This window comes from Chiloscyllium punctatum, chromosome 4 (genome assembly GCF_047496795.1).
Source record: "Chiloscyllium punctatum isolate Juve2018m chromosome 4, sChiPun1.3, whole genome shotgun sequence".
In the NCBI taxonomy this organism is placed as follows: domain Eukaryota; kingdom Metazoa; phylum Chordata; class Chondrichthyes; order Orectolobiformes; family Hemiscylliidae; genus Chiloscyllium; species Chiloscyllium punctatum.
Window position 1 is genome coordinate 138,361,694 of NC_092742.1, and position 9,044 is coordinate 138,370,737.

Below are 9,044 nucleotides of genomic sequence, written 5' to 3' on the forward strand. Positions count from 1 at the left end.
GTAGGACACAGGAATCCAAAGACCGGGGGTGCCTGCAAAGGAACCTGGGCGATCACGGGACTGAAGGTCCGGGAATTGGCTAAATTGTGATAGATTATCACGGGAAAATTACGAAGTCCTCGGCAATGGGAAATAAGGGATCTAAGGCGATTAAGGGATGGGCTGGGGTATGTTTTGTTATTTGTAGATAGAATAAGTATAAGTAGCAGGAAATGATCTTGGAAACATATGTTGTAAAATCCATATAAGTGGGAGCTTATAAAAATAATGGGTAAAGATGCTGCTGGGAGTTGTCCACAGACCCATCAACAGTAGCTTTCTTTGGGACAGAATAGTTCAGGGAGAAAATAAGGTGTGTAAAAAAACAGGCAGTATATTTATCACTGGTGATTTTAATTTTCATGTAGATTGGGAAAATCAAGTTGCCTAAGGAAGTCAGAAGGACACTTTTCTAGAATCATATGTTCTACATCCAAATGGGAATCAAGCTATTTTGCGTCTGATAATATATACTGAGGAAGGTTTAATACATGATCACAAAGTAAAAATAAACTCTAAAGGTTACAGTGACCATAATATGATAGAAGTTAGCATTCATGTTAAGAGTAAGAAACTTGGGTTGAAAACAACTGTGCTATAAACTCGAAGAAGGTAGGCATTGTGCAGAGTTAACTGGAGTGGACTCAGAAAGAAGTTTAATAGAAAAGACAACTAATGAACAACTGCACACTTTTATGAAAATAGTTCATGACTCCCAGTTTCCTCAGTGAGGAAAAACGATTCCAGGAAGGGAATATCAAAGAATGATTAACCAAGGGAAAAAAAACAGACAGAGTTGAAAGAAAAGTCATAAAAATGGAAAAGATTGTGAGAGAATCAATGTCTGGAAGGTATCAAAAAAAAACTTAAATTTTGCTGCAAACAAAAAAACATTTATGACAGCAACAGACACACAATGCATGAAAATTGGTCCTATCCACTTAATGATTCAAATGGTTAAACAAGCTTTTGGAGAACACAAAGGACATCATCTGAAAATTGGTTGTGCACGGAGAGAAATTGTATTATTGATAGCCACTGCTCGGATGTTATGCATTTTCCACCAAAGATATTTAATTGTGATTACTTTCCCCAATAATTGCATACAAATTAAGTCTGCAAAGGCTGCCAATTGTTATAACACCACCTTCTTGTGGTCTGTATGAAAATAGAATCTCTGTTGTATACTATTTATTATAAGGGAACACTGTTCCAACTACATGACAGAAAGAATAGCTGGCTTGCTTAACTGTAAGTATAACCTGTCTAAACAATAACTTCTCAGGATTAGTGACAACTGACTGAATTTCTGAATCATACGGTGCATTCTTGTAGTGTGCAGAAAACTGAGAAAGAACTCCATTAGCAGCTAAAAGGGTGTAAACTACTCAATGTATAAAACATACAGGAAACAGTTTGCAGAAAAATTCACCATTGACACGTTTAATTGCTACCATTCAAACACCCAAACTTCAGAAATGTAGGCCATCATTTACCTAACTGTGCAAATGTCCAAATCAACTGGGTTTACAGAAGCCCCGAGAAATTCTAAAGGACTGTTGCAATTTCAGGGAGGTGGGGGGATGGAATGGTGGAGAAGAGAGACCAACTGAAAATGATATTACTTTGAAGAGAGTTAAAGTTTCAATCAACCTCTTCAATTGTTGGTCCACCAGAAGGGTCCTTTCTGACTTGTTCTGAGAATGGCCCTTCGGGCATACCTCCCTGGTAAAGTTTGGCAATGATGGGCTTGCATATTTTTTTTTCAAATCTTTCAACTGCTGCTCAAAGTCCTCCTTCTCTGCTGTTTGGTTTGCCTCCAGCCAGGAGATGGCCTGGTTACACTTTTCGATGACTTTGTTCTTATCTTCCTCACTGATCTTGCCTTTCGTTTTCTCTTCCTCCACTGAACTCTTCATGTTAAATGCGTACGACTCCAGGGAATTCTTGGCTGTAATTTTCTCACGCTGCATATCATCCTGACCTTTGTACCTCTCCGCTTCCTGCACCATCCTCTCGATCTCCTCCTTACTCAACCTGCCCTTGTTATTGGTGATGGTGATTTTGCTCTCTTTGCCAGTGCTCTTGTCCACAGCAGAGACATTCAAGATGCCATTTGCGTCAATATCAAAGGTGACCTCAATCTGTGGTACACCACGTGGCGCAGGAGGGATCCCACTGAGGTCAAATTTGCCCAAGAGAACTCCGGAGGAAAGGTCTCCTGGCTCACACTCCGCCGCTCGACTTCCTCTTGCATAAGGTGGAGCCCGGAGATTGGGTACTTGTTAAGACCTGGAAGGCCGAAAAGCTCCAGCCGCGGTGGGAAGGACCGTTCCTGGTTCTGTTAACAACTGAAGCAGCTGTTCGGACGAAAGAAAAAGGGTGGGTCCACGCGTCAAGGATAAAGGGGCCTGTTCCGCCTGTAGGAGAAAGCACTTGGAAATGCGAGCAAGGGGACAAGCCGTTGGTGGTAAAACTGAAAAGACAGCAATAATGAACTCTACTTGGACTGTATTGGTGGGGATATTGATCAGTTTACTCCTGTATGTGGGGGAGGGTGAGGGAAGATGTGACAAATGTCGACCTACAGTAAGACTTGGGATTCGAATCTACTCGGGAACATTGTGTCCCATTCCTATGTGGACGATTGGTGTTACGATGTGAGTGCACGCCATGAATGTTGGGAGGGTGGAAGACCCTATTATCAGGTATATAATAAAGGATACGGTGGCAAAATCCGTGGATGCCCTATAAATGACCGCTGGGTGTGTATTAGCAAAACTGGGAGGTGGGACCTATCCTCCGTGTTGCTCAGGGAGCAGGTTGACAGAGTCAAGGAGACCAAGATACAGATCACTGATCGGGGGTTGGGGAAAGAGCAAGACCGTCAGGGAACGGTCGTGCTCTCTAAAGTGCCATCGGTATACGAAGAGGTAGAAGGAAAGATTGAACTCCCTGATGTTACACAAAACCTGTTTATTGATCTCACCTCTAGAATAGCCACTGTTTTAAATGTTAGCAATTGCTGGGTTTGTGGGGGGCCGCATATGTCGGAACAATGGCCGTGGACTGGTCAAAGCTTAGACATAGGGGAGTTGCTACAAACCACTTGGACCTGTGTCAACGATAGAAAAAGCCAGGGGTGGAGACTGACAAACAGCCCTGAGGGCCGGTTCCGTATTGAAGGCAAGGGGACAGTGGAGGTAGGGATTAGTCCCTGTCAGAATGTATTGGATGCAACCACGCGAGTATGGTGGCCTGAGGATATTACTTGGTACATTGCAAACCGGGATCATGGAAATTGCGTTCCATTACGTACTGATTCCTCCTCTGACGAGCTGGGGACTGATTACTGGAATTGCAGTGGTCCTAGTCCTTATGAGGGCGTCCCTGGGGTAAAGGAACTGTGGGATGATGTTGTGAGGCAGGGAGGGCCTGCTCCAGATGGCCTATTTTGGATATGCGGTAATCAGGCATACTCCAAACTACCCATGGGATGGGCTGGGGTATGCTTCCTGGGTCTAATACGACCTGCGTTCTTCCTATTACCCCGGAAGGAAGGCAACGATTTGGGAATTAAACTATTTGACTCTCTCCGTAGGTCGCCAAGGGATATCCAAGTCGGTGATTGGGGGGATGAGTGGCCACCGGCCCGGATTATTGCATACTCCGGGCCAGCTACATGGGCACAGGACGGATCATGGGGATACCGTACTTCTATCTATATGTTGAATCGAATTATCAGGCTCCAAGCAGTCGTAGAGGTTATTACTAACCGGACTGCCCTGGCCCTGGAGCTGCTGGCTAAACAGCAGGATCAGATGAGGGCTGCTATATATCAAAACCGACTTGCCTTGGATTATCTGTTGGCCTCGGAGGGGGGCGTGTGTACGGGAAGTTTAACCTGACTAACTGCTGTCTAGAAATTGACGATAATGGTAAAGCGGTTTTGAAAATTTCCGATGAAATTCGGAAATTGGCCCATGTGCCAGTACAATCTTGGCGTCCTCTTAGTGGCATCGGATGGTGGGATGGTCTCCTAGGTGGTAGCTGGTGGCGCACGGCGTTGCTGGTGGTTGGGGGGGGGCATGATTCTTCTTCTCGTATTACCCTGCCTAACTCCCTGTATTCAGTTTTTAATTCAGAAAAATATTTCCCGACTCCAGGCAGTGGTGGTTCCACAACATGGGACACGTGAACTTAAAGTGATGTTGCTGCGAAAGACCAAGGATTTCCCGGGCCCTTGAGGAGGGGGGGCTATATTGGTCAGGCACATCTTAAAGAAAGAAAAGGGTGGAATTGTGAGAGGTAATTTCGGTTTAAACTTTAAGATGTGCCTGGACCACAGACTGATCTATAATAAAAGACAAAACTTTTGTTTCTTTTCTAAAAAATTTTGTATACTCAAAAGTAGAATAGTTTAAATTGTGCAGAATGCTGACAATTTGTGAGCAGAGTAAAAACAAACAGGCCCTTGATTGATGAAACCATTAACACAGGCAGGGAAGAATGAGGCCTTGACTGATAATACTGCAGGGTGAGAGAAACAACTTTGGAGACTCTGAAGACTTTGTGATAAGGGTGCAAATCAAAGAATAATGATGTTTTTAAGAATGTGAACCTCATGGCTCGTTAGAGCCAGGGAGGGGAGGGTCTGGAGACATTTGTTGCAGACTTTGTGATAAGGGTGTAAATCGAAGAATAATGATGTTTTTAAGAATGTGAACCTCATGGCTTGTTAGAGCCAAGGAGGGGAGGGATTTGTACTGTATATAATGAGAAACTTTGTAAGCCTCAGCGCGCCTTTTACACAGAAGGGTGCCCGACTCTGCAGACTTGCTAATAAAACTTTGTTTTCCTGAATTTGTCTAGAGCGATTATTAAGAAGCGATTTTCGTTTTCTAACACTATTCATTCTTAATTCTCAGTTCCACTAACATACCTTCACTGGGTGATCCTCGGGAATATCCTCTCTCTGTGCTGCAGTGATGTTTTCACTGATCCACACCCCCTACTCTATTGTCTCTCCTTCTATCCTTCCTGTTGAATCAGTCATCTGGAACAATGATCTGTGAGTCCTGTCCGTCCCTCAGCTGTGTTTCTGTAATTCCTGTGATTTCCCAGTCCCATATTCCCATCTATCCCGTGCGTTCATCTGCCTTACCTGTCAGGCATTTTACATCAAAATAAATGCAGCTTAATTCATCAGTTTTCCCTTATTGCCTGCTGTGCTCTTACCTGGTTATCAATTGATATTACTCTGTTGAAACTCTGTCCCAGCCTCAACCTTCATACTGCAGCCTGAGGCCATCCCCCTCACTGTGGACACCTTTCACGTCTTTTGTAAACCTACTGACGAAAACTTCTGCTTTCACATCTGAGTGATTAATGCCCCTCATATGTTCCTCCCCATCTCTGTGATATTCTTCAGTTACTGCATTTCTCATTCTTTATCTCCAGAGCTTCCAATCCCCCTGATCGCTGTAAGGATATTGATCCCTTGCAGCATGTTTAACACCAGTAGCAACCTCCAACTCCTCAACGTATCCTGTCCCTGTAACCTCCTCAAATACTACAGCTCACTGTCTTTGTAATATCTTCCATAATCTGCAATCCTGTTGATTTCTGTAACCTCCTCCAGAACAGCACTCCACATCTCTGTGTAACTTATAGGAATGCTGCAAACCTGCCTTCACAGTCCTCACAAGTTCTCTGAGCTCCTTCAGACCTACAGCCCTCAGTATCTCTGGCTCCTCCAATCCCTACACTTCTCCCTGGCTGTGTGAACTGATCCAGACCCTTCAACCCTCTCTATCTCCCTCTCTCCTGCAACTCCAACTTTTGTCCATGTCAGTGTAGCTCCCAGCACCAACAATCCTCCCGGGCTCGATAAACTGCAGCTCCAACTACCACTCCAACTGTCTAATATCCAGTGCCTACAATCCTCCCTTTCTCCTAAAACTTCTGTAGCTCCAACTACCACCAATCTCTGTGTAATCTCCAGTCCCGACAACCCTCCCAATCTCTGTATTTCCTGAAGCTCCAACGACCACCCATATCTGTGTAATCTCTAGTCCCTATATTCCTCACTATCGCTGTAACTCCTTCAGGAATGATAACCCTGTAAATCTCCTTGACATCTTTCAGCCCAAAAACCTATCTGATTTCTAACCACCAACAGTGATCTCAAACCACCTGAACGCTAACATCCTCCAGTCTCTACAACCCAGCTTTTCTCTGTTAGCTTCTCTGGTATCTGTATTCCCCTTTATCTCCAGTTACAGATCCTTGCTCAGGGAAACAATGTCTCTGTACCGAATCTGTAAGAACACAAGAATCTTCGGTGTATCAATAAATTTGCCTCATTTTCTAAATTTTCACGACTGCAAGTTCAACCTTCTCCACCTCTTCTCATAAATATCCCTCCATTTTGAAGAACAACCTAGTGAACCTTCTCTGGGCTGCCTCCAATGCAAGGACATTTTCCCTCCAGGTAGGGGACCAAACTTGTTCACAGTATTCTCAGTGTGGGCAGGCTGGAGTCTTCTATATTTATTACAAGCCTTCCGTATTTTTATTCTCCATTCCCTTTGAAATCAATGCCAGCATTCCTTTTGCCTTCTCTGTGTCCTGCTGGCCCTGTATGCCACCTTTCTGAGATTTATACACAATGATTCTCAAGTTACTCTGTGATGTAGCTTTCTGCAGTTGATCTGAAACCAAGTGGTGACAGCAATAATCAGGAAAGTGCTGGAATGCATGGTAAACAATATGCCAGAAATGATAACTACACACTTGGAAACCTACGGAAAAAGGGCAGTCCATCAGACCATCATGTATAGGAGCAGAATTAGGCCATTCGGTCCATCGGGTCTATTTCACTATTTGCTTATGGCTGAATTGTTTCTCAACCCCAATCTCTCACTTACTCCGGGTAACACTTGATCTCTTTATTCATCAAGAACCTAGCTATCTCTGAGTTAGATACACTGAATCACTTAGCATCCACAGCCCCATGATGCAGTGAGTTCCACTGATCCATCCCCATCTAGCTGAATAAATTCCTCCACATCTCTATTCTGAAGGGCCGTCCCTTCACTCTGAAGCTGTGCCCTTGGCCCCTAGTCTCTCTTGCTCGTGGAAACATCTTGCCCCCGTCCACTCCATCCAGGCCCCTCAGTATTCTGTAACTTTGAACAAGGTTCTACGCCGCCGCCGCCTAAACTTCATCAAGTGCAGACCCAGAGACTTCACCTGCTCCTCATATGACACAAAATTCATTGCTGGGATCTTTCTTGGAAACCCATTTCTCATACCCCTTCACATTCTTTGTCCAGACTCTTAATGTATAATGAGCAGAGTGTCATCCCAACACTGACCCCTGCAGTACTCCCCCCATCACCAGTTCCAATCGTGAAAAATTGCCCTTTCTTCACACTCTCTGTCTTGTGCCAATCAGACAAATCCTCTATCCATGTTCTGCATGTTGTTCTGAAACGGAAATTTCATTTCACACCCACTGCTGGATTTAATTTTCTGTCTGGCTGTCAACAGCAGAGTTTCCCCATTACCTTCCCATCTGTAATTCCCTGGAGAAGGTGGTGGGGAGCTGCCTTTCTGACCCATTGCAGTCCTTTGGGTGTAGGGACAGACACAGTGCTGGGAGGATGGAGCGTGGCTTGGGGGGTACCTTGGAAATGCTGGTGTTCCTGTGCACCTGGAGCTCCTGTCCTTCCAGGGTATTGTGGTTCCTGGTTTGTGAAGTACTGTTGAAAGGGCCTGCCTGAGTGACCTCAGTGCTGCTTGTAGATCTTTTAATACGTGATTCATTAATGAACATGAGCTCTGTTGGCTGAGCCAGCATTTATTGGTGATATGGAGTTGTCCCTGAGAAAGTGGTGGTGAGCTGCCTTCTTGAGCCACTGCACCAGCCGTTGGAACTGTTGTTATCTGTGTCCCATTCAGCAGGTGCTTGTCCTCATGTCTGCAACTGCATACAGACAATGCAGCTCTCCCTTTCATATCCTATATACTCCCCGCCATATAAATCTGACAGTTCCTCACAATATCTCACCTTCTCCATTCCCATCTGTGCTAGAGATCACTGAAATTCATTTATTCTTGTTTAAACTTCTGATCACCTAAAATCTCTCCCTTTTAAAATGTGTAACCCTTTCAGCTGCTGTAACTCTCCATATAACTGTAATCAATGATAGCACAGGTTCCCTTCCTAAATCTCTGTAATTACAATGGTTGCATGTGCTAAATTGGCAATTTTCTTCCTCCTTATACATCTCAGGACTTCCAGCCCCTATAATCCCAATATTTGGAATGCTCCCATTCTCTGCACCTCCTCATGTCCTGAGGGTCCTTGAACACCACCAGTGCTCCAAAAGTTTATATTACCCCCAAGTTACTGCAAGTCTTCTAACTCTGTAATATCCAACAGTCTCCAGTACCATACGACACTTTCTGGCTATCAATTTGCATTTGTTGAAGAATACACATCCCTGTAATCAACTCAGAAAAAGCCCTTTAGACTGTACAAAGCTCCGTCATGAATAACCCACTATCTCTCTGTGTCCTTTGCCTTCATCAGTATATGCAACTCTCGTGTATCTTCTAGCAAACTTCTTCAGTTGCTGCAGATCAGCCTAGCTCCCCAGATAACCTGTTCCATTCCATATGGCTCGCTCAATCACTGTGACACCCTCTGCTCTGTCTAATTCTCCTCTTTTCCACTGTTTTCCAGGCACAACAGTAATTCTGTAAGGCAGCAGTGCGGAATGGGACGTTATAAATCTCAGCTGAGGCTTGAGGCTTGCCATTACCTGGGAGTCACAAGGACAGAGAACCTGAGAGAGTGCGGGAGAATATTAATCAGTAGCGAGGGTCGGGACCGACTGGGACTTGGAGTAGGAGAAAAAGCAGAGCAGGAGGCTTGAAACCAGCACTGAGGCACAGAGGGAGTGACCATATGAGGGAGCAACTTGGAGCAGGAGCTT

General features: G+C 44.6%; 1 pseudogene; it reads right to left on the minus strand.

The window, feature by feature from the left end:
• Positions 1-1,587: 1,587 nt before the first annotated feature.
• LOC140476020 (heat shock 70 kDa protein-like) lies at positions 1,588-5,350 on the minus strand (annotated as a pseudogene).
• Between the last annotated feature and the right edge of the window lie 3,694 nt (positions 5,351-9,044).